Genomic DNA, 26,846 nt, shown 5'->3' with positions numbered 1-26,846 from the left:
GTTTTCTCCCTGGAACTGTGATGGGTCAGATTCCTATGGAGCTATGCCGATTAACACCAGCTGAGGATCTGGCCTGACTGCTGGGAAGCACCTTTTGAAGAACAGAATTTTGATGGAACGGTGAAAAAAATGCCAGTTGGCCCAGCTTCAGGAGATAGGCCTGGTATTATCCACATTGCTGTTCTCCACCCAATGAGCTCTCGCTGCTGTTGAGTTAACCTAAATACAAACACGACAGAACCAGATGTACTGTGCATGGCCACCGTATACGCAAAGGCCAGAGAAGGGCTGGGTTTGGCATTTTCCTTAGCAGGGAGGCAGGATTCTTATCTCCCAGCATTGCTAAAGTTGCTGCTGGTTCCATATTTCAGCAACGCTAGCGCTGCCGCCAGGGCCGGCTCTACAGTTTTCGCTGCCCCAAGCAGCGCACTGAATTGCCGCCACAGGCGGCGGGGTCAGTCCGTGCGCTATTAGGGCGGCAGGCACGTTTCCGCGGAGGCGGCAATTCGGTGGCAGCTTCTATGTTTAGCTGAAGCCGCAGCGGACAGCTAAACTTAGAAGCTGCTGCAGAATTGCCACCACCGCGGAAGCGCGCGTGCTGCCCTAACGCACACGGACTGCTCCCGCCGTCCACGGCAGCAATTCGGCGCGCTGCTTGGGGGCAAAACAACAGGGACTGCCGCCCCTTGCAGATTGCCGCCCCAAGCACCAGCTTGGAATGCTGGTGCCTGGAGCCGGCCCTGGCTGCCGCCGTAGGACCGACTTCTCAGCAGCAAAGCTCAAGGGGCTTGTGGGCAGAAGGGTCTGAGCTTCCCAGCTGTCCAAACATAGTGATCCATGGGATGAATAAAAGCCAGTGAGCAGCAGCTTGCAGGGAGACGTGTTCAGAATGACAAGGTGTTTGTTTGGTTTGCTTCTCATCTCATGTAGCCATTTGCTGACAGTGACCTCGAGGACTGTGTTTGTCTATTCAAAGAAACATATCATCAGACATGCCTAGGCAATTGCCCCCTACTTGGTCCAGCAGTGCCGTGTGGACTGATATGCCATCCATGCACCTATTGACCGGAACGGAACACTATCAGTTCCCATTTGGTGGCTTATTCCAGATTGCATGTGTTTTGCAAGGGGGTCATTTCCTCCCCTTAATCCTTTTTTCTATATGTTTGTGTTTGAGAAAGAAAAACCAAACAAAATACAAAATCTGCTTAGAGGTCCCTTTGATTTTATTTGATAGTGGGGTTTGCAAAAGCAAAACCCATCTGAGTCCCCGATTAAAGATCTGGTTCAAAAACAGTTCTGCACAGATAGCGCTCATCAAAGGACCATTCCCTAGCTGTGAGCTGCTCAGCTGATAGAGATGGATGTTGACTGAGTCTTTGCATTCCTTGCAGTATCCCCCAGGAGATCAGAGAGCCTCAAACTCTTCAAGGAAAACATATGGGGCTACTGCGATTCACACCAGCAAAGGATCTGGACCATTAACTTTCCCTATGTTTATATTGCTATACTCTTGCTAAAAGGATTTGTAAACATATTTTAATACTCATTTAAAATAACACGACATCATGCTGCAGGTGACACACAGAGGAGTTATTTTGTAAAGCCAGAGTCTCTCAGGTAGGATGACCAGATGTCCCAATTTTATAGGGACAGTCCCAATTTTTGGGTCTTTTTCTTATATAGGTTCCTATTACCCTCCACCTCCTGCCCCCATTTTTCACACTTGCTGTCTGGTCACCCTACTCTCAGGAATAGAGCTGAAGGAATAATTCGTTTTCCAGTTTGGGTGACGAACCAAAAAAATCCAGGAAAAAAACCAGTTCAGTTTGAACCAAAACTGAATGTTTTCAATTTTTCTTGCCAAAATGAAACCAATGAAAAATGTTTGCTTGGGGTCAAATGACACATTTTATTCGAGTCAAACAATTTTTTTCTGTTTTTAATTTTGTTTTAGGTCAGTGCTGGGTGTTTTTCAACCTTTTGTTTGTTTGTTTTCAAATCACTACATTTCTAAATGAAATGCTGCTTTAAAATGCAGAGTCCAAAAGTTTCATTTTGAAATGACTGAAATGAACCATTTCAACTTTTTTTCCAATATTTTCCCCATTTATTTTTTTTTGGACGAAACTATTCACCAAATTCAACTTGAATTTGAGAACAGTTTTGGTGCCCTGAAAAATGTTGGTTAATTAACTATTTGCCTAAAGATTTTCACCCAGCTCTACTGAGGAGTTGCTAGTAACTATCTCATGCCCTGAAGGTATGATCAACCAATAAGGATTTGTTGTAATGATAAGTAATGTATTTATTGGATGAGAGTGTTGTCACTTGGCTATCGCTGGCTGAGTCACTCCTTCCACAGCCTGGCTGGGTGGGTGGTCTGCTCCTAGAAGTTCCTGTGACAGAGATGATGAGCACAGTCATATCTTTGTGACTATTGTATCAACTTTGTAAATGTTATCTGCATTTTTCTGAGACGGGCCTTGGAACCTGAAAACATCGAAGATGATTATATTGAGATGTGCCAGTGGATGTGGGCCCCTAGGACATTCGTAGATCTTTGTATCATTATGTGTTATATGTATTTTGTGCTCCTGGGTGTTGGGTGGGTTTTCTGTGGTATCTGGAATCACTAAGAAATTATTAATGCAAAGTCCCACTGCTGGTTATGCAGATACCTGGCCTTTGACTCAGCCTGGATGACTGGAAGGACCTCATTTTGATCTAACAAATGGACAAGAATCTTTGGCCAACCCTGCTGAAGGGTTTGAAGGACAGGATCCTGCCAGATTCTCCAAAGGAAAGATGCGGTACCTCTGGTAAGCTTCAGTGTGCATTTAGATCTTTGATTGTTTTATGATATGTTTTCTCTGTAATGCTTTTGTATAAGGCTGCCTGGTCTCTGGTAAACCACAGTCTTAGTCCCTGTGAGAGAGTGGAACTGCAGGATCTTAGCTAAGGTCAGACCTGCTGAGATAATCACAGTGGATGACAGGGGGCTGCTGCCAAAACCTGTTCGGGGGGAGAGGGACTGCCAAGAGAGAATGGTAGGCCTGTGAGCTAAGAGGTCGTCCTTTGAGCAGACCACAGAGTGGGTCAGAGACTCAGTTACCCCAACACTGTTGGCAGCCTCTTCCTTTCTTGTTGAGCTGATGACATTCTAGCTGAATGTTTGTGCCACGTGCAATTCAAAAATTCCTTTCCCCCGGACCCACTGTCAGGTCTTGTACTTGACATAGGAGCTCAGAGAGTCATAGAGTTTGAGGCTAGAAGGGACCACCAAAATATCTAGTTGGGACTCTTGTCCATCACAGGTCACTGACACCACCCAACACCCCATGATAAACCCAGCAACTGAAATCAGACCAAAATACTACCGCTCACAGGAGACCAAACTATTCTGTGCCACAGGCAGAGAATAGGAGGAACTGAGGTGCCCCACTGCCTGAGGTCCCTGAAATGATAGGGAGTTAATTATGTGAGGTGTACCCAGCTGATCCCAGCAAGTGACCCTCACTCTATGCTACAGAGGAAATTCAATGTTGCAATAACAATAAAAATCCTTTTCTATTATCAAGGACCTTGTACAACTGTCAGTGAAACCTCACAATACCCTCGAGGAGCAGGGAAGTATTTCATATCTGGATATTACAGACTGGGAAAGCCAGCTGCAGAGGGGGTAAGTGACCTTCTCCAGGTCACTGATTCAATGGCAGAGCTGGGCATAGAACACAAGGCATGAACCATCTCTCTGTGTGCAGGTGCACAAGCAGGCAATTTCTGGGGAATTCATTTTAATTAACTTCCCAAGTTAAATGCAATTGCAGTGTAGCTTGACAATAACACTCTCCATTTATCGTCTCTCAATAGCCACTTGCAAGAAATTCAATAAAGAGTTTTTAGCCATGGCCCTGAAATAGTAGAGGGTGGGGGGAGGCTTTTAGGGCCATCCCTCCATCAGCTTGGAACTTCAAGAGGCTTTTAATGGACTGAGAACTACTTTTTAAAGGGACTTTAAGAATAAAAGAAGAGCTTTTATTGGAATAGACTTATTGTCCCGGTGACTTTCTCTGGTCAGCTTGCACAGTAAAAGATCCAACACGGTGCTATACTTTTTATGCGACCCCCTCATTTAAGGCATCAGAGGCATTTAGGTGAACAGCAGCAACCAAAATGGCAGAGTGCTCTTCAGCTGCTGGCAGCTGTGCCCTGGATCTGAGTGCCAGCTGTGTAGTGAATGCCGATGTATGGAAACGGGAGGAAAACATATAACATGATGGCAGAAGAAAATATTCCCACCCCCCAACACAGAGCAAAATTGTATAGGGGCCAGGGAAACACACAGTTGTGTTCTACGGTACCGGCTGGAAGCACATTCCACGGGAAACAAAACAAGAGAAGTGCCCTCAACCGATCCAGATCCTGTTCATGGGGTTGGTGGTGGATCCATTAGTGGTCAGCCAGGAGGTTTGGGACTGTTAGCTGGACCATTGCAGTGAGTTGCCTATAAGATTTTCTTCTCATGATGCCAACAAACACATCAAAAGCAGAACAGCTGACTTGGGCTTTAAGACTTGGAGGGTAGGTCCCTCAATGGCCATTAGCCAAGAGAGTCAGGGATGCAACCCATGCTCTGATAACCCCATAATCTCTGACTGCCAGAAGCTGGCAGTTGTCAGCTTGACAATTGCCCTGTTCTGGTCATTCCCTGTAAGTATCTGGCACTGGCCACTCTCAGAGACAGGATACTGGGCTGGAAGGACCATTGCGCTGATCCGGTTTGGCTGTTCTTATCTTATGATATGTGTCAAAGCTGCAGGCGGCAGGGGCCTGATCCAGCTTTCCTTGCAATCAGTGAAAAGACTCTCATTGACTGTAATGGGAGTTGCATTGCGCTGTGCACAAAGAGCTTTGCCATAGTGGCCAAGAGTGGCCTTGTAGGGGGTGAAGCTAACAAAAGCTAGCACATTCCAAAAGGTGAGTGTGGACAGGGCACACTGCCTTTAATGTGTGCTACACTGAGCGGGAGCCGAGCCTCCTTACAAGGCATTGACTCATGCACAAGCCTTGCACAAATGAAGACGTCTGCATTCCAGTGATGGCATATGGGGACATAGCCAATGTGCCGTGTACTGGAAAGCATAAAAGGAACATGCATCTGGTGTCTGTCTGTACAGTCCTTTCATCCTACTGCTGCTTAACCCAAACTCCTTCTTACTCAAATTGGGGGTTCCAGTTCCCACAGATTGACTTGTCCTCTCCCCCCACCTCCCATTGTCCCCAACAAAGATCTTCCCCATTTATCTATGTTAGAAGTTCCTGAAACTTTTCTTGCAAACAGGGTTGAACAGTATCACAAATGCAATATTTATAAGCACGCCTAAAAATGTGCAGTGTGCATAATGGGTCAGGATTGATCTACTATGTTATCTCAGGAAACACCTACTGCAGAGACAGACAAAAAGAACAGGAATGAAAAGTCACACTGCACTCAGATAAAACAGGTCAGGAGGATCCCAAAGGACTGCCTGGGGAAAACAATCCTCTCCAGAAATTAAAAAGTCTTTCAGCTGAAATATTAGTAGATCTCCCTGAGACAGCGGCACATTACCTTCAGAGGATGAAATGCACCCAGCAGGCTAGCTGAATATTCAGCCCAAAGCCAAATGAATACATTTTTTAATGAGTAACCTTGGGACAGGCGAACTGATCTTGCTAAAGCACAGGACTTTAGAAGAGAGCGCAGAAATATGTGAATTACTACTGTGTGAGATTCAGTTACTCATAAAGAAGCCAAATCTGAAGTTAACGAGGGGGAAAAAAGTTGGGGTGGCAGATTCTAAACCTGTAACACCCTTGGGGATGCAGGGTGGTTAGCACAATGAGTCAAGGGTCTGGCTTTTTGCTGGCTGAGTCCTAGGTTCAAAGATGATTCATGGTCACATGTAGAAGTCATCTTGGTCATCTCCATCTCTCTTTGAGCGCATCAAAAGGGCACCGCATAATTCAGGAACTGGTGTTCCCTTTGGTGGAGAGGGCTGGGACTGGGATACAAAATGGTGTCCGGTCAGGGCTGAAGTGCAAAGGCTGAGCTGTTTGCTGAGCTTCAGCACACCTGCTGTGCTATACCTGGGTCTAGGGACGTGCTGTGGAATGGGTCCCTCACTTCCATGGGCACTAAGGCCACCACAGTTGACGTATCAAACTCGTATGCTGTGTAACATGCTTGTACAGTGTGTCTTGTCTCTCTCCAGTTACTGATCCAAGGAGGATAATAGCCTACTACTTCTAGCACCGAATGGAGTTACTTTTTTATATCTGGGGATAGAAGTGTTGAAGGTCCTTGTTTCACGCCGAGGCATTGGGAGGCAGCATACTGATGCAGGGGTGTACTGGGGTGATCACCCGCTCCTGCCTAGAAGCGCTTGAAATCAGCCCTGGGAGAGGGCTGAGGCTGTGTGAGGGCTGCTGCTAGGGAGAGCAGCAAGCCTCAGCTGATTGGGGAAACAGCCACAGCTGGGGCCACACCCCAATCAGACCATCGCTGGGCTTATAAAGGCCAGGGAAGCCAGGAGCTAAGGACACTCTCTTGAGGGAGAAGGGCCTGGCTGCCTAGAAGCTGAGGAAGGTACCTCAGGGCTGGGGAAAGGCTAGAGGAGCTGGGGAGCTCCAGCCTGGAGAGCCCCCAGGCTGCAGGCCTTGCTAAAGGCCACGACAGTTACTGGGGCTACAGGGGGTAGCGTGGGGTAGGCAAAGGTCCAACCCCCCCTTTGCCGGCGATGAATGGTGTGTACACTGCAGTCTGCCCCAGTGAGCGGGGGCTAGATGCTGACTGGCAGTAACCATATACTGAGGTGAGGTGGGATACGAGGTTGGGGGGGGTCCCTGGGGAGGGGAGACCCATATCTGTGGGAGTTCTGCCAGGGGGCACCGGGGTCCGGGAGGGACACGAGGCCTGTGGTGAGTGGGACTCCGGCCTGCAGAGGGCGCTCCGAAGGCTGGAAAAGCTAATTCCCAGGACCACAGCAGGAGGCGCCGTGCAGATGAGTCGCCGCATCGCTACAAGGGGTCTAGTTTAAAATGCGTTTCTTTGCAAGGCAAGCAGCCAGAACACCAGGGAACTCAGTCAGAGTTGGCTGGCGTTCTAGGCTCTGCAGGGACGTCTCCTCTTGCACAGGCATTAGCACTTGTAGCACCCCTGTGCAGCCCTTCTAGGCTCTGATGCCCCTGTGGCAGTGGCACAAGTGTAGCCGTGACCTGCCCCTGCCCCAAAGCCCCTCAGCACAGCCCGGATAATTCTATCCATGCAGCAAACCCTCTCTGTGTGCTGCATGGCTGGTAAAAGACTAGCACGCTCAGATACTGAAAGGGCATGTGGCGCATGTCTAATATGTGCCTTTCGTTAATCACCGCGTCTGTAACGTTCCTCAGCCATTCTTGTAATGTCTGCATAATTGCTATGGAATTATGGACGACCTTTCAAACATGACTTTGTAAATACTTTCCCCCAGGCCTTTGCATCAGGTTAAAAGCATCCAGTCAAGAAGGAATGCAAAGGGGCAGAGATAGGATCAGTATTTTACTGCACCCAGTGTAGAATCTAAGCAGTGGGAAATGGGTGCTGTGCGGCAGGGGATGTGGGATTTGGCCTAGAGGGAGGGGAGAAATCATGATGCTAAGCCCCTCGTCAGAGAGGTGGGAGCCTGCTGGGAGAAAAAAACCCTATCTTGGGTTGCAGGAGGACAAACCCACTGAATTTAGGGAGGGCAGAGGTTGGAAATCACTGCTGTGCATGCTTGTTCCAGTGCTATTAATACTAATTTTATAGCAGAGTGTTTTATTGCTGGCTTCTGGAGCAGCAGTAAACATTTCCAGCAATACCGAGTTGTAGTGCTTGCTCTCAAGAGCTCTCCACTGCACAGCGCAGCCCTGTGTTCCAGCTGGAGAGTGGACAGCTGCTATGCCTGGCTTTTCAGAAACGCAGCGGAAAAGAGCTCCAGCTGTCTCCTCCTGGCTTAGCGGAGTTTGGAGAGTCCTCCAAGCGTTTGGTTCTGTTCCACTTCTCCTTGTTAGGTTGGGGCGGCTGCAGAGAGGAGCAGCTTTCCAGCAAGGAAATAACAACCCTCTTGTTGAGGGGAAGAAGCTCGCGCCTCCCCTCCCACCTAAATGTAAAGTGATTTTTGAGTGCAGATTGTAGATGACCGCCTTCCCGGTTCGACTGTTTTCAACCTTGGGATTATGCCATTGTGCTTTCAGTTCCACGTTTATGCAGCCAGGTTACCCAGCGTAGTGGGACAGCTGTCTGACGCTCAGCCCGTCCCTTTGCAATGGCTCAGTTCAGCATTAGCTCTGGTTTCTCTCATAGACTTTAAGGTCAGAAGGGACCATTATGATCATCTAGTCTGACTCTTCATGGACCCTCTTCACAAAATCTCACTGCAAAATGCCGTTGAAACCAGTATGTCTACTTAGTAGTAGCAGTAGTTAATACTATTAATAGTGTTTATTTCTATTGCCTTCCTGCCCAGGAGGCCCAGTCCTGGAGCAGGATCCCAGTGTGCTCGGCACTGTGTAAACACAGAACAAAAAGAAGGCCCCAAACCCAAAGAGCATCGGAGCTGTGATTGCAGCTTAGGCAGGCCACCCACATGAGCTTTAATCCAGCTAACACAGCCGTGAAGATGTGGCAGTACATATTCGGGCGGGCTCCAGACGGGCTTGTGAAGCTCATGCCAGCGTCCATGCTACTGCGTCTTCAGTCTCCTTTGCTCATCTCTAGTTGTAGATGGAAAACATGAAGATCACATGATTTTCATATGCCAAGCAATTATACTGAGACATTGTATGGTTACAGGTCAATGAACAGGGTCTGTCTCTAGTTTTGTGTGATTTCATTACAAACATTTCACTTTATACGTTGGTTAGATCCGACCCGGCTATAGTAGGGTTGAGAGGCCTCTGTCATTAAATCAAAGCTCAGCAGCACCTCCCCCAGGGAACAGCCGGGAATCCATGAATTTCCACGGAATGTAAGTCAGGGCAAAGACTGGCTCTTTTGCACTGTATTCTCCACTGAAGAGCTCATGGGCAGAGTTCGAAATGGAGCCCTTTCTCTGTGCTCAAACACTGCCTCCTTTGAAATTCAGTTCTCTCCTTGTAAGGATCTTGCAATGCACTTTCAAAACGGTGTTAAATCTCACGCAGCCCTTGCCTTGTGCAAGTTGCCCCAGCCTATCTCTTTCCATTACCCTGCTCCAGCCAAGTTCTCAGTGCATCTTTTGTGGCATCCCCACATATTGAAAGTTTCTAGGCTTGAAGGGTGAATTTTTTTGGGAGTGGAGGAAGGGAGGAAGGAAGGACTGGAAAATGGAGTCTCTAATGGAAATCATATGGAATCTGAAAGATGGTGTTCGCTGCCATACATTTAGGCTGAGTCTTAGTTTTGTGGTCACTTCAATGTATTCCTGTCTTGCAGGGGGTAATTCACTTGAATTCCTGCATAAAGATGCACCTATGGAGCCAGTAGCACATTTAGCTGGGCTAACGTGCTCCAAGTACTTGCCAAATGACCTGACCTACTCATTTATTTACTCCCATTTTACAGATGGGGCAAGTGAGAAACACAATGGGTAAGTGGCTTACCCAGGGCTATGCCAGACTTAAGAAGAGAACCCAGGAGTCCTGAATTCCATTCCCCTGCTTTAATTGCTACATAGCACTGCCTTGGTGTGAAACTTGAATGAAAGCACACGTAACCATGTGAAATGTTGTGCTTTCCCTCTAGTAAATTCTGCCACTGCGGGCTTGTCTTTGGCAAATTTTTTTGCACTGCTATAATTTCATTAAATATCCAGGTAACCTAGCAACTGCAAGTGCAGATAACATAGCAATGTGGAATCCGAAAAACATATACAATGGTACAGTGTTTTGGTAATGATCAGCTGGATGGCTTTTGTCTTTCAGCAAAGGCATAGAATGTATTTTGCTACATAAAGAAGGCTTTTCTTACAGTGGGTATTTGGTGCTTAATTGTAGCAAAGCTGACCCGGAAGAATCAGAATCTGGTCTCTGAAGATTCAGATATTGGCATATACCCGACTACTCAGTGTTTAGTGAGGGCAAATGCTTATCATGATGCTGAAAATGTGACCCTGCTATGTGAAGGTTTCCTTCTCCTTTTAGGGAATTAAGTTGTTTTGGGGAGTTCCTGAGGGCTACAGTTTAAACGTTATCTCTAAAAATGTATTTGCTCCATCACACCTTTAGAACCAGATTCTGCCACCTTTGCACTGAGCGGTTTTAATCTGGGAGTAGTTCCTTTGAAATCAGATTGACACTGAATTCCATGGGACTGCTCAAGTAGTAACACAGTACTCCCTGTGAGTAAGAGTGGCTGAATCTGGCCCTTTGGTATTTACCCCTGAATTTTTCTGCTCAGAAGTCATTTAGGGGTGCAAATCTGGGTAAAGATCCCGCCTCTCACTTCCAGATTACAGCAGCACAAAGACAGGGGAAGGATAGTTCAGTGATTTGAGCATTGGCCTCCTGAACCCAGGGTTGTGAGTTCAGTCCTTGGGGATTGGTCCTGCTTTGAGCAGGGGGTTGGAGTAAATAACCTCCTGAGGTCCCTTCCAATCCTAGTAATCCATGGTTCTATGACAGCAATGGGTCTGACTTGGGAATGTTATGTAGTTCACTTCCATGATGCCATTCAGTGTGGACCTTAGCAAAGAAAAGACTGAGCTTCACATATAGTGGACATACTCATCTCTCTTCTAAAGATCTGACTGACCCTAGGGGTATCCCCATTTTAGGAATAAGGCATATCATTGGAATAGATAAGAACTCTATAACACAGCTGATCTTTTTAAGGGTGTCCGCTTTAATGGAGGTTCAAATACAGGGGTAGCTTTCTTGAAACAAATTATGTAACAGAGGAGTTTCACTTTTTAAAGATTCAGAATCAATGACCTTGTAATGCATATAGATTAGAATGTCTGGAGGAAAACACAGACAATAGGAGAAAAGAACAGCATTCACATTGGAAATGACAGATGCTCATCATATAATATCAATATCTGATTAGTAGACAAATATCAATGAACAAATTAAGGTCTATTCTCTAGAGATGTGTATGCCGGAAAAGTGTATAAAGTGTTGTTTTCACATGAAAAAGTAGAGTGAAGTAAAGGCTGCATATTTCAGTGTGATTTGAATGGATTGGCTGTGTGCATTGCGGCTGGTTATCTGTCAGGAGTGCAAGGGAGATTTTATGGCAAAGAGAGGTAGGGTACTGTAGCAAGATATTTGGACAGTAAGGTGTATGAGTGAAGGTTGGCTTATCTGCTGCTTTCTCTGATGTTAAGTGATGATGTCAGGGAGATTTATACTTGAACAACCTTAACTTTACACAGGATTTTGTTTGAGGAGTAGATTGGCCCGGACTGCATACTTTTGCCCTCCTCTTTTCACCTCAGGGGCTGGGATTTAAACTGAAACCCTGGAGATGCAGAAATAACTCTAGCAGCAAAGAAATATAAAAATGTATTTGTATCCCTGTGATCCCCTTGCATGTCTTGCATTACAAGTAGAGAAGACCATCCAAGTAATTTACTGTGCAGTCTCTCAAGAGCAAGCTGACCCCTGTAAATTGCTGAAAGCACACATCCTTTGAAAGACAGCTCAACTTTCTCTAGATTGGGGCATTTACTTTGTTATCCTACCTCCACCTGCGATTCTGCCAGAAGTTAGTAAGACACTGAACGTTAATCTTCAATATACTCAACACAGCCACTTACTGCGCTGTATATAACAACACCCTGAGCATGTCCACAGGGACATCAGCTGGGAGGTGCATCAGCAGAGAATCCAGCGCCCCTTTGTGGGTGTCATTAATGGAACAGAGCAATGATGCTGCAAGGGCTAATTTAGAAACACACACAGACACACACACACACAAACTATGTTAAAAGAACATTATTAGGGTTGCAAGGTCAAGCACTCAAAAGTTAGGAAATGTCAGAATTAAGGTTGCTTATGGAAAAAATAGTATACGATCCTGGAATTAGAGATCGTATCATAATATAGATGCACAAGGGGGTTGAATTAAGGTTGCACAGCCAGGATTGGTTATTGCTGGGTCCTATAGAACCTCTCCATTCATAAATAAAAGATGGGGCAGGTTAAGAGAGAAATGCTGTACTGTCATTGGCTGGTGAGTACCAATGTGTTTCTCCTCTGTACTTTTAAACCCTAATAAATTCCTTTGAATGCATTCTTTTGGTTCTGTGTGTGTACAGTGCCTAGGACACAACAGAGTCCTTGTCTGTAATGCTACTGCAGAACAAATAAATAATAATAATAAAAAAAAATAATAATTAATAAATACCCTTTTACACAGTGGCCTAGTGGATAGAGCGCTGCACTGGGACTCTGGAGACCTACTCAGCCATTGGCCTACTGGGTGACCCTGGGCAAGTCTCCATGCCTCAGTTTCCCGATATGCAAAGTGGAGATAATGATACTAGCCTCCTCTGTGAAGTGCTTTGTGATCCACTGCTGATAAGAGCTAGGTGTTATTATGTAGCAGCCCAGTCAGGGCACAGAGGAAAGCCTCCCTTGAGACACTAGCTACAACAGGCATTCTTTAAAGTGGCCATTCATTATTTAGGCCTGGCTGAAGCCTAGACTCCATGAGAACTTTCTACTCCACTGCAATAAAGATGCTGAGATTTTGCATGATGGCACCTTCATTTAATTCAATGAGGAAAATAGCAGAGCGTATGGTTGCTTGGATTAAGTATTACAGCCTGTCTCTCTTCATCATTCATGTTGGCATAAGCAATCATAAACCACTGTTATGTTTTCTCTGTCAAACTATCCCGGCCATGCATCTATCAGTTTCATCAGTGATATTAACCTATTTAGTCCTAATAAATCATCTGCATCTACCAGAATGTTCCTCCCATAGACTGGCCACTCATACACCGAGCATGCTTTTCTACTGTGACTTGAGTGACGAAAATATGCATAGGTATATACAGCTTTCAAACCCATTCTTCAGCATCCTTTTTTCACACCATAATTGATAGGAAGAGGCCAGGAGAACACCACTGTCTGGCTTTGTAAGCGTTGCAGTTAGCTGAGCAAAAGGAACAGCGCCAAAAGCACCAACCATCTGTCGGAGAAACCTTCCTTTTTTCTCACTGTTCCTTGCATTATTCTAGCCTTGCAGAAGGTTCACTGGAGATTAGCTGGGACTGAAGAGCTGGCTAGACAGTAAGAACAAAGCCATATGATACTTGTCACCATGTAGGATTCTTTTTTTTAATTAATATTCTGGCATTTTGCGCTCTCTCGTTTGCATGTTTTCTGTGAGAAGGGCCTAAGAGGAAAGGAGATGAACTCCATGTTTTCTGCACCAGCATCACCTGCTGGGCTTAATGGGACTGGCAAACTGGGTAGTGATTTCAGGATGTGTTATGCAGGAGACGGGTAGAAATTATACACAATCCATGTCTCAGAATGTGGGATTTTTAAAGGGCTGCCTATATACTAGTTGGTAATGGCTCATCTTCCTGTAGGCCTGATTGACATAATTGGAAAAATGAAGGCCAGGGAAGGCAGGCATAATGGCAGGATTTACTTAATCATTTAAAAATAGCAAATGTACTCCAAGCATCGTGATGAAGATGAGATAAAACCTTCCCTAGGCGAATCTTTAAGCCTCATTGTCTGTGTCATGTCTGGTGCAGGCTTTCACACCAGGCAATTCTGGAGTGTAAGGTATGTAGAAGTAACTTCAAGCACTTTGTGAAATCCAGTCTACCTATTCCTCACAATCAAAGGCTGAAGATGAATGAAAATTAGTTGAGAGCTCATTCTCCATGTAATATTACAGAGGAGGAATCTCAGGAAGAGATAAAATGCAGCTTTTGGTGTTCTATTTGTGTAATACAAAATGAGAGGTGGGTTTATACCAGAATCTAAACACAACGCCCTTTAAAATTTAGGGCGGGGGGAGGTACTGAGTCAAACTTTCAGAACTATGACTGTCCCTAAGGCTTTGGTTCCAAGTTAGGTAACAAAAGGGGCTACCCCCCTCCTCCAGTTCTCATGGAGTCAAATTCTCATACAAATAGTTGAGCCCATGAGATTTTGGCCCGACCTGTCAGAAAACGTACACAGACAGATGATCTGAAGAGATTTCCACAGTTCGGCTAGTTTTTTATTACATCATCTGCCATAAAATTTTGGAGCTGTTGAATCTGAATCTTAGCACTGATTCAGCAACAAACCAGAACCCTGGCCTACACCTTCCTCCATGGGATACCAAAAGCCAGACCGGCCACAGTGACAGAACTTCCCCCCGTGAAGAAACGTTGCAAAGATACAGATTGAATTTGTAGTATTACGAACACATGTATGAATTAGCCGCCTCTTCTGAAAACTTCCCAGCTAAGCTCATCTTTCATATGCTGTATTGTCACTTTCTACTCTGGCCCAAGTCTCCTGTCTGACGTAAATATCTCCCAGCCTCATTTTGTGCTGTGTTTCTAATTCTGCATAGGTAACTCTACAGTGTATTGGAATTTGAATAGGTATCTATCTATCTATCTATCTATCCTGAGACATATGGTCAGGTGTAAATTTTTACCCCAAAGGATGAAGGAATAGAATCGATTGGCTAGACTAGATTAGATTGGGGAAGGCAGTGACACCTTCACACTGGGCACCCTTGGAGAAATGCCAAGGATCGGCTGCATGAAGATAGCTCCAGATGGTCCCATAGGTTCTGAGACATACACTGGCAGGACAGTCGGAGAACGTTGAACTGGCTACTTCCTGGTTTGTACCTGGTCTATGGATTAGTAGAAGTATTATTTTGGTAATGGTTGCAGGCTTCAGTCAGGGATCAGGACCCTACTGTGCCTAGGTTCTTTACGCATATAATAAGAAAGAGCTTCCAAAGTGAAGGGCATTTATCTCTTGCAGCATTTAATTTTCTATGGACATATATGAGATAATCTTGTTACTGAGTAATTGGAAGATACATTTTCACTCCCAAAGGTGAAGTGGTTGGGAGAGGCTGTGCAATGGAACTAGACTGGCAGAAAGAAGAGAGAGTTTTCTCTTGTATTTATAGTACATTCTAAGCTGTGAATTTTCTGGATAATTTTTATATCTCACCCTGGATTTCTTTCTTCTTTGTTTTTCCCAATTAATTTCTGTTGCTGCCAGCAGGAGATGAACTGAAAAGGGTTTTCTATCCTGCTCATATAAGAAGACTTTTCATCTCCAATGTGGTCTGCAAAATCAGCTTGCGAAGTCACATAACACCATGATTATCCCTGTTTTACTTGTGGAGAAACTGAGGCAGAGAGGTTAACGACCTGTCTAAAGCCACAGGCCAGAGTCCATACTACAATCAGGATTAGAACACCAGAGATCCTGGCTCTCAGGGTAGTGCTCCGTCCACTAGACCATGTAGCTTTTGCTCATTGAGTGGCTAAGGAACAATTTTTGAAGCTACCCCCCACAGTAGAAATCAGCTGAGTTTTCATAGTCAAAGTGGAATCCTTTGTGCAGCCTAAGGAACAATGCACCATATTTAAATAGAAATATTCCTATTGTCTTTTTTTTTAAGCATCAGATTAATGTCATCTTAATTATCTGCTCACATCTCAGCCGTTGTCTTAATGTCTTTCTATGCAGTGCCTGACGCGGATACCAACTTGCTGCTGCTGGAGAGAATAACAAGGAGGTGAAGGGAACATGTCGTGCCAACAGCAGAGGAATGGGCCAGCTCCCCTAAACACCAGCTAGGCAGATTGATGGAGAAGCAGCTAAGAAAATGAATGAAAACTACTCTGCTGAGGGGAAAAGAAAGAATGAGAGTGTTGAGCAGCCAATGGTTTTGTCTTTATGTAGGTTTGATTCGATTTCCTGCACACACACATTTTAAACCAGTGGCCTATGGGAGTGAAAAGGAATTGGCCATTTTCCCCACTTTTAATTCGTGGAACAATATGAAAAGTGTGCAATGACCTTTGAAAGCCAATGAAATGTGCCAGGTTTTCATTTCACAAATGTCTGCCAGTCTCATGTAGTCATGAGTGTTTAGACTGCTCAGCAGCATGGCACCTGGGCATCTTGGTGGTAGCAGAAGGCGAGTTTTGGAAAAGTTGGCTGATGTTCGTGAATCTTCTGAGTGAAGGTGGGAGAGTTTCCAGAGGAAATTTGGCCCGCTTTTCATGGACAGAACACACCAGATACAATTTCTTGTAAGTATTTGATGCAAAACTAGATGAAATTCAGCCAGTCAGACTGTCTGTATAGACCTACCCAGGGTCTCACTTTGAGGGTTTGGGGTCATTCAAACTTCATGGGCCAGCTTTTCAGCTGCATGCTGTATGGACTGGGCTCCACTGGAGAGTAGGTGCTCCTCCCAATCCTGGGGCCAATCTATGCTGACCTCATCCCTGGCATACTTTAGAGCAACCTCAGGACTGCTTTAACCTACACTAGCTATGGCCCCAAGAGGACCTCTGGACCCCAGCAGTGCTCAGATTATGCCTCCTTTTCCCAAGCCCATGCCCATTATCCTGGTGGTTGGAATGGGGAGTGGCATAGAGATGGACAAGATGACCACTGATGATCCAAGGTGGCGGGGGGGGGGGGAAGCTATAAGAAATGATGGGAATGAGTAATCTTGTACCCTCCATGGCCTACTAACCAGGTGATGGAGGTCGACCTGTCACACCAGCTTGGCACCAGGTTCTGTCACTCTAAATAAAGAGGATCTGGGTACTACGAAGCTGTCCCCTTCCACCTTCTCATTCTCCTCTCACTTGTGCTGGTTGGACACAAGGGTTACTCTTGATTCACACAGATTGGCTCAGAATCTGGCCCTGGAAGTGAATATGTTTCCCCCCTCACCCAGTGTGCAAAGTTTGCAGGGCCTTTTGGATCTCTACAGGAAAAGCCTGGTATAAATGTTAGCCCTTATTTTTTTAATAGCCAGCAGCTTGGGCCTGCGATATCCTCAGAGGGGCTACAGCTGACACAGACTCAGAGAAGGGGATTGATGACTAAGCAGAAGATACTAATAAAAAACGATCTCCATGGGCAATTTGTGTTCCTGCAACGCCGGCTCATAAACTGGAGATTAACAGGGGAAGGAGACAGAGCTGCTGCTGATGCTGGAATGAGACTCATATTGCAGAGAGAGGATTAGGTGCCACCAGTAGCTGTGATGGGAGAGAGAAGGAGATGCATTGCTCACTAGTTGCCATCTCAGCTCCTGTCCTTTGCCTGTCACTCCTGTTGCTCCCACTAGAGCAGGAACCAATATATTTGCACTTGCTCATTCAGACTGGGGGAGATGATATCAAAACTGGGGGTGTCAGAAGGAAAAGCCACTGCCAGAAACTCCCTCTCTTTACTATGCAGTTTGCTCCAGCTCAAGTGACTCTGCTGAACCCCCCTCTGGCAGTGTCCCATGGGAAGAGCAGTGTGGGACAAGGCTGATGCTGTTATAAGAGCAGGATGAGCTTTCGACTCCACCACCATGGATGCATCTTTGCCCTGCTCCTCTTCCTGTTGCTGTGACTGAAGGATCAACCTCTGCCCCTTCTGCTGCTGCAGAGATTGCATCACCTGCTGCATACACCACTGCAGTTTCTGTCTTTGTTCTTCCCCCTGCTGGTGTTGTGATCTGAGGATCTGACTTTGTCTCTCTGCTACCGTATGATTGCAAGGATCTGTCCCCCACCCCTCCTGCTGCTGCCGTGTGATTGCAGCACCCCTGCCTGTCCCTCTGTTAATCTGCCGAGTGACATCTCTGTGCACGTATCTAACAATAAAGATTCATCCCCTTGCTGCATGGTCTCTCTCAAATAAACCCCCAATGACTCAGAAACTGACTGGGAACCTTTCCAAGCCTCTTCGTTGTTCTGCAGGGCCACCCGTTCACTGCCATTAAAGGGCTAACATGCTAGGAAGCCTGCTTCCTCACTGCGTCTCAGCTCATTCATTTCATACCCATTGGGTTACAGCCTCTTCTCACTTGCAGCTGCTGTTTTTGTCTATCCCCATCAAGCACCAGGCAGTGTCTCCAGGATTATCTCTGGGCCAGGAAGGTGACCAAGGCTAAGAGCCAGATTTTCAAAGGTGTTTGGGGCCAGGTCTGCAAAGGTCGTTAGGCACCTAACTTCCACTGATTGAAATGCCTAAAGACCTTTGTGGATCTGGGCATAAGTGCCTAAAGATGCAGCTGAGCCCTGGTAGAATTTTCAAAAATGCCTAGGTACCTAACTCCCTTTGGTTTCAATAGGAGAGAGGTGCCTGTCTGCAGCGTTAGGTGCCTAAATATCAAAAACAACAACAAAAGGCTCTAATTGGCTTAAAGTGAAATAATTAGGTTCCATGGCTGAAGCAGTGACTTTCATGCCCTGCTTCATTTTCCTGGGCAGCTGTTTTGACCTGTTGTTTGTTTACAGCTGATCCCAGCCCTTGGGCCAAATTCCACTCCTCCTGGCTAAATAAATCCCACGGAAGTCAGTGGAGTGACAATGGAGTCCCTGAGAGTGGGCCTGGCCCCCATCCCTCTCACTGTCCACTGCAGCAAGATCTGGGGTGCAAAGGATTTTATTTATTTATTTATTTTTGCACAAGGTGTTTGCAAAGCTCCATCTGTAAGGAATTGGAGCCAGATCCTGACTCAGTGCCAGCTGCCTTCCTGCCACACTACCTTGAGGATCTGGCCCCAGTTACACACACATTTCAGGACTCAAGCTAGTATTTATGATGGTGAGATGCTGATAACTCTGCTTTAAAGCCATGCAGCATGTGTAAGCTTCTCCTGGACAGCTGGGCTGTTGATTGCAATGATTCCCTCTTGTTGGTATCTGAGCCTTTCCCAGGCAGAAACTAATAGCACATAGATCCTTAAATTGAGAGTCACAGGACTGGAAGAGCAGGCTAAATCAATGCACTCGGCACTAGCAGCAGAGGGGGTGATCCTGATTACTGCTCTGATCCTGAATGTCCTCAACACCTGGGGTATTCATTCAATCACTTTTCTGCACATGGCTGTGGGGTGATGGAACACAGGGGACATTCTGTGGAAAAAGGGCGTCTGTGGCTCCCTGCCTCTGTTCTCTGGTCACACCCTGATTCCCTACCAGGTCTCTGCTGTGTGGAGCAGGGAATACTCAGTGGAAATGCCGTGGTTTTTTCAACAGCCTTCTGTGCTGCACAGTGCAGGGGAACATAGGTTCTTATATGGCTGCCCTAAGGGCAGCTACCCAGGCAAGTCTTTCAGCTTTGGTAGGAGACTATATGCCAAAGTACTGTCAGAAGAACTATGTATCCGTGCAGGCATTGTGGGTGGGTACCAGGCTAGGAAAATATGCAGCCCACTCTGGATCTTCACCTATTTTAGGACCAAACTTAATCAACCCTTCTGCAATGTTCTGAAATGCCCCTGTGAATGTGATGCCTCTTACTTTAGGAAGTGTGTCTTTGTAGTTCTGCACCCAGTAGGAGAAGCATCCATATGTTGGCTCAAGCTGAGACTGGAAGTGGCTGTTTCACAGGAATGCCTGTTCCCGAGAGATTTCTTGCTTAATTTTGCACACACGAAGGGTGTGGCTTGTTCATATAATCTTCAGAGAATGATCAGACTTCTCTGAATCAGATTGGAACTCAGAAGCCTTTGAAGTTCACCCCTCACTGGGCTTCCCCTGAAATAACAACAGGAAAACAAATCATTTTTAAAAAGGCATCGTACTGGGCTCTGTCATAAATGGAGCCGGCCCTTTAAGAGGGTTAGGGCTCAGTCTCACCTGTGCCAGCTGTAGTTTGCCTCCACAGAACGAGTCCAGAGAGTGCTATGAGACCATGTGACTCAGAACCAGGCCTGTTGGAAGTTATAAAAGGCAGGATGAGCTCAGGCTGGGTAACTCTTGTGGAAGGGGATGCTTGTGTGGGTGAGCTTATATATGGAGAGACTTAGCTTCCAGGTGACAGGCCTGGGAGAATGCAAGCTTGCAGCGAGCAGGAGCTAGCTAGGAGGGCTATAAGAACAGGCCCAAACCCTACCCCAAGGGTGTGAGCCATTAGGGAAGCTGTATGGGAGTTCTGAACTTTGTTCATCAGCCACCTTCCTAAAGGAGGAGAGACACCTGCAATATGGAACTGTCTTACTAGGGAGAAAGGGGAAACTGAGGCAGCAGCAGAGCCCAAGCTGAGTAAGCTGTGGTCTGGGCTCTGTCGCACACCCACACCAGATTTCACTTTCTGGGAATCCTGATAAATTCACATTGTTCCTCCCCACGTGAGGACCTAGCAATATCAGGATTTATATGTTGTTTATTTCAGGAAGACAGTAGGCCATTTAAGGGAATAATAGGATGCAATGACCCAGGGAGAGACATGCTCTGAAAAGTATGTGTCTGTTTATACTGCCACTCCTGCAGTGAGAGCGCGCGGTACTTAATTCTCCCTTTTGATTGTTGTTCACTGCGTCGCCCCAGCACTGCCGCAGTCTGCTCCAATAGATCTTTTCACTGAAGGAGTAAATCTATCCCCTTGTGTTACTAACTAGTACTGCAGCTTTCAAGAAATGCAGCTTCTCTCAAACGTGGAGTGAGGAAGAGAGACCCGTTCCCTTGCTGGGAACTATCAGTTTTAAGAAAAGAAAAATTGAAAATACTCTCATTTAAAATTATTCAGCTCTTTGAAGAAATGATTTTGGATTTTGGCGTTGTGGGGCAGACTAGGGAAAGGAATTGAAAAGGAGTGGGACTGGAAAGAAAGCCATTTCCCATTTGAGGTTAGGATTGTTAATCTATGTGATGTTGTGAGTAAAGGGCTTGGTGTATTATAGCTAATATAATTAAAAACATGACCCTGTTTTCGAAGATGTGTGTAACTCAGGTATAAAACCTGGCGAGGCAGATTACAAGCAAGTTTGCACATACACTCTTGCTGCCTTTCTGTTTATATACTGTGCTCCATATGTAAATCTATGTATGCACCCCACCCCCCAATGAATGTGTGCATCTGTACAAACATCAGCATACATTACATTTAGCTAGATTTGGAAGCATTTGGTTGTCTGGTTAAAAAGCGGCAGAGGGGTATTGGAGTTGATTTATGCCAGCAAAGAATCTGATGCTAAATTCCACTTAACAATATAGAGAACTAGATATGTTTTATTTATAAAGAATAGATTACATGTCAACATTTAAAAATAGTGACTGCAGGAATATTAAATGTATTTCACATAATTTTCCCAATGGTTTATGCACTTCATGGTGAGCATCTTAACTGTGATTGCAACACAGAAGAAGATAGTTACAGACAGCGTACCCATTATATAAATATTCTGTATCCAGTCAGGGTTTCAAAGTTGAATTATATACAGTTTTCCTTTTCCTAATGATAGATTTTCTAGGGAGACTTGAATTGTTTCAAAGCAGGTGTTCAAATCTCTTGAATAAATAAAAAGCAAATGGATTACATTTTTCCACACACGGCTGCATATTTCCATGATGGAAACAATTCAGATTTTCTTTGTAATTTAAAAGTTTGCCCTCCCCCCTCTTTATTTCCATAAACATAAAGAATCAAATCCATGAAAATAGTTGTAGATTAAAAAGTTACATTTAAATTGGTCAAAATGGTGAAACAAACTGACCAAAAGCAGATGGTCAAACCTCTGTAGCTACTGATCCATTTTTCAAAATGACTGAAAAAGATTTGGGGGTCATGGTGGATGATTAGCTGAACATGAACTCCCAGTGCAATACTGTGGCCAAGAGCACTAACGCAATCCCTGGGTGCATAAACAGGGGAATATCAAGCAGAAATAGAGAGATTATTTTACCTTAGTATTTGGCTTTGGTGCAACCACTACTGGAATCCAGTGTGCAGTTCTGGCGTCCACAATTCAGGAAGGATATTAATAGATTAGAGAAGGGTCAGAGAAGGGCCGGGAGAATGATTCCATGATTAGAAAACCTGTCTTACAGTGATAGACTTAAGGAGCTCACTCTATTTAGCTTAACAAAGAGAAAATTAAGGGGTGACTTAAGTCTGTAAGTATCTATATGGGGGACGAATATTTGATAAAGGGCTCATCAGTCCAGCAGACAAAGGTAGAACAAGATCCAATGGCTGGAAGCTGAAGCTAGACAAAGTCAGACTGGAATGAAGGGTGTAAATTTTTACCAGTGAGGGTAATTAGCCACTGGAATAATTTACCAAGGGTTGTGGTGGATTCTCCATCACAGGCAATTTTTAAATCAAGACTGGATTGTTTTTAAAGATCTGCTTTAGTTCAAACGGGAAGTAATTCAGGGACGTCCTATGGTCTGTGTCGTACAAGAGGTCAGAGCAGCTGGTCACAATGGTCCCTTTTAGCCTTGGAATCTAGGAATCTCTGTTCACAAAACTTTAGCCACCAAATCATGCAGCTAGAGAGTTGATGTACACCCACGATGTCCGGAGGAACTGAACCTAGCTAGAGTGAAGTAGAAAGTCCTAAATGGTTTTGTTTCATGGTGACGAGCAGTTTTCTGTTATAGCAAACCTCTGCTACTGGTGAATTGTTTACTAAATAAAATGGGGATACCTTGCAGGGCTGTGATGAAGACAAAATCAATTAATAACTATGAGCTGTTCCATTACTAGGGTGTATAGGTACCTGTGCAGTTTGGGATGCAAAAAACTCTTGCTTCAGTTTCCTCCTTTGCCACTGACTTCCTGTGGGAACATGGGTAAGTCCCTTAATGACTCTTGGCCTCAATTCCCGGTCTACAGAATGGAGCTAGAACTTCTGGTCTTTCACCCTTTGTCTTGTCTGTTTAGACTGCAGGGTGAGGACTGCCTCTTACTAAGTGTTGTATACATTATATAGCACTGATCTTGACTGGGGTCTCTGTACATTACAATAATACAAGTGAAAAATGATAACAAACCTCACGAATACCAGACTGTGCAAAAGATCTGTTCCCAGCATGGTGGAATTATTTAGGACCCAGTTCTGAACACACAGGGTTATGCTTGTGCTAAACCCCAAAGGCAGGTTGGATATCGGTTCTCTTGTCTGCAGTCGCCCTCTCAAGCCCGTGTACTGTAGCAAGAAATGAGATAATGAAAGAGAGTTTGCTGCTCGCCAGCAGCTGTTGCGTGTTTCATTTATTTAAGATCCAAACATAACGAAGAGAAGAGGAATCACCAGACACTAGGGGACAGAAGAAACCAGGAGACATGGTGGATGTGGAAAGAAATCAGCAAGAGAGTGAAGCGGAGAAGAGAGGAGGCAAACAGGACAGAAGACAGGGGAGGAGATCACTAAAAAGTGTCAAGAAAAGAAACACAGCAAATAAGGCAGGAGAGAAAAGGGGAAATGATCAAAGAAGGAAGAAATAAAATGGAGACAAAAGAAGAGAGAAGTTGGAAAAAAAGATGTGCACAGAGTGTGTGCTGAGGAAGTGGGTTATTTTATAATGGTTGTTTTATAATGAAGGAAGGTATCATTTGAATGCTGAGGTTTTTATTACACATTGGAAAACAAAATCTGACCTGCGATAAAAGACCGAAACATGGTAAAGGATGAATAGGACTGAAAAATTAAATATCTGCATGTGCTGTTACTCAAGAGTCTGTCTGTCACTCTTGTTATCGGTAGAGCTGTAGGACATTAAAAAAGGGATTTTTGTGTGTGCAAAAATATGACCAACTCTCATTGAGATATATTATTAAGCTGAAAGGTAACAATGACTGCCATTAGGAGAGTCTTTGATCCTAGTTAAATGGAAGGAGCAATTAAGCCCTATTATGTAATAGCTACAGAGAATGGAGGTAACTGCCCAAGGCACATGGTAGGTCTGAGCTAAGCCATGTGAGTGGAGGGGTTTCCCAGATTGCAAACACAGGCAATAGGACATTGGTTTTGCAGCCCATATGTGTTAGAGACCGAAAGCCTGGGAAAGCCAGGAGAGAGCCTGGAGAAGCAGTAGTGAGCTTGACCTTGAGAGGAAGTAGAAAGACAAGGTTTCTTGGGCACAGAACTCGCTGGAGTGGCAGGCTGGGGGCGGTTCTGAGCAAGCAAATTGCCTGCTGTTGTTTGTTTCTGCTGTGTTCAGGGCAAAAGGAGTCTGAGCACATTGTTTTTGTAACTAAAATCACACCAAAGAATAAACCTGACTCATATTATTGATTTCAGATCCTATCAGAAACAACCCTGCAAGGCCCAAGTATCGGCTAACCGGTGGGGCCAAAGGGGCATCCGCGATAAGGGAGGGGTGGAATGAATCCATCTGGTAACATGACTGTCTACACGGCTTTACCAGATTGCACGGCCTCCTTAAACCTTTTAACTGACTCCAGTGTCTCTTGAAAGCGTTGTCATTCGACGTTCTGGATGCACTCATGTTAGCTCCATTGGGGGGCGGGGGGGGGGGCAGGAGAGGCGAAGCATCCCATATGAGCCATTTTTTATAGGTCTCTTCATGTACCCCCTCTTGTCTTGCTGTCCTGAGCTTTGTGTGTAATGCTAGCTTCTGAATAGAAAGGAGTTGTGAGCCTTGTGGGAAGCTTATGCAGAGCTATGGGGATGAAACGTTGCTATTGTTTCACCCTCCATATGTCAAGCATACCAGGTGTGACCGAATTCTCAGCACTGTCCTCACCATGGCTGCAATCCAGTACCCATGTACAAAATACATCCGCAAACTACCTCTCTGCTCTGTATGAGCCTGTGTGCTCCAGAGGCCACACCTCTATGCACCCAGGAGCTCAATTTCCTGGTTCTCCTATCCATCTTCTTATCATGGGACAACACCGTCCTTCCGAGGATTCATGTGTGTCCACGTTACCCATCCCCTAATAGAAGAACAAGGAAAGAGTGAAGCTGAAAAGCAGATGGTCATCCAGACATTAGCAATTAGCAGGAGAGATGATCCCATGAATAGCAGCAGATAGAATTTGAGCTCTTTATTCATGAATATATGAGTGACAGGTTTTTTTTATTATTATTTGACCAGCTCAATTTGAAATCCAGCCCTACCTAGGGGCAGTACTTCCATTCATGTGTGTGTGTGTGGGGGGGGGGTCGGTTCACTTTGGACTGGAACCTTGTGGGGTTCCAAGCCCTTCACTGCCTTCCCTTGGGTTGCTTTGGGTAATATGTGCCTTCCAGATGCTTGCCTGGCCTCAGCCTCCTTAGTGCCTCCTTTGAAATTGCTCTGGTGGCTCTTGAGGGAGTCTCAGAGCTTGGTTTGTTCTGCGAGGTGCTGTATTTTGGTGTCAGGCGACCTTGCTCGCACAGCGGATTACCTCGCATTACCTTCTGCCAAGTTGTGGTGTAAGTATTATGCTAAGCTCATCGCAGCTGTAAATTATTCACGAGGAGCCTGGCGGAAACGGACGTCTCTTCAAAACCAGGAAAGTTTCCATGACTCAAAATTGTCTTTCTTTGGAGAGCTCTGCTTTCTGTGGAGTGAGATTCTGGACCCTAGGTGTCTGTGTAAGGCTGCAAACCCCATTCTGAATGTGCAGTCTTTTGCCTTTTCTATGTTCTCCTCTGTTTGACTGCATTGTGGGTTGGAAATTCCAAAGACTGCTGGCAAAAGAATAACAATAGTCTAGGGTAGCTGACTGTTAAGTGCCCAGTCTTTGGAAATCCATTCACTCTGGACAAAAGACTGGTCCCTGCCCAGAAGAACTGGTTTACCGGAGGGGAAATGATCTTGGCAGCAAAGTTGCCTGACCTGAGTCTGTGCTCATGTGGGAAAGCTGGCAAGGGTGTCACCTGCCACAGGGGGCTGAAGGTTTTAAAAGGGCAGAGGCTGGTCAGCGTGGGGGCCATTTTCTCCAGTCATGAGGGAGAGACCACTCACCATGTGACAGCCTGCCTGCCTTCCTTCCTGGACCTCATGAGGGACGGGTGAGATGGGAAGAGAGGGATATTTGGGTTTCAGAGATTTGTTCTTTGGTATGATCCTTACTCTCCTGTGCTTCACATGATTTAGGATAAAAGAGCATAAAGGTGTTTGACTGGGCAAAGCGTGTGCACATTGACTGCTTCACAATTGCCCTGTGCCTCTGAGAAGGTTAGATTGTGAACCAGAAGCTTATCCCACCTTTGGGGTGGAGTTCTGGGAGAGCAGCGTGTTTAAGTACTGGGGAATCTGAAGGGTCAGCGCTGTGTCCAAAGAGGCTAGGCAGCTGGTGAGCAGGCCCCAACTCTCAGAGGGGGTGCCAGACGGAAGGTCTGGGCCCTGAGAGTGTGCTTAGGGACCCCAAGATTGGGGCTGTGTCTGGACTCTGTTCAGGCTCCAGAAACGTAACATACCCCAAGGGGTACATAGCACAGAGACTTGGATTTCCCTTGCAGCAGTCCTAGTGGGTGGCCAGGCAGAAGCACCCGCTAGGATCTGTGACAGCTCCTTTCTCTTCTCCCACTACACGTTCTCTCATCAGCAGACACAATTTCATCTACCATCTCCATGCTTGACAACTCACAGATCTGCCGCTGTACTCCAGATCTGTCCCCTTCTGTCCAAACTAAAATCCAAGCCTGTCCCTCTGGCGGTTCCTCATGGATATCTAGCCATCAGCTGAAGCTCAAACATGGCTGACACAGAGCTCTTAGGATGGAACGGAGAAGGCTTTCCTCAAGCATGGTGGACAACATCACCCTCATGTCTGGCACTCAGGCCTGTAACCTGGGCATTATCTTTGACCCTCTCTAGGTTCCCACATCCAGGCTATATCTAAATCTTGCTGACTCTTTCTGTGTAACAACTTTAAGATGCGGCCTTTCTTATCCA

At 45.6% G+C, this 26,846-nt stretch overlaps 1 protein-coding gene across 1 annotated transcript in view; it reads left to right on the top strand.

Annotated features, from left to right (window-relative positions):
- Nucleotides 1–26,846, top strand: part of OPRL1 (opioid related nociceptin receptor 1) — a 129,047-nt gene that overhangs the window by 61,130 nt on the left and 41,071 nt on the right. Inside the window, exons 5-6 of the mRNA XM_039499045.1 lie at nucleotides 2,678–2,822; nucleotides 15,718–16,286. The gene's annotated coding sequence lies outside the window, so the exon portion shown is untranslated. The remainder of the gene's footprint in view (nucleotides 1–2,677; nucleotides 2,823–15,717; nucleotides 16,287–26,846) is intronic.

The sequence above is a fragment of the Mauremys reevesii genome, linkage group 13 (genome assembly GCF_016161935.1).
Source record: "Mauremys reevesii isolate NIE-2019 linkage group 13, ASM1616193v1, whole genome shotgun sequence".
NCBI lineage: Eukaryota > Metazoa > Chordata > Testudines > Geoemydidae > Mauremys > Mauremys reevesii.
The sequence above is the reverse complement of the archived record's forward strand: the minus strand, read 5'-3'. Positions and strand labels throughout refer to the sequence as shown.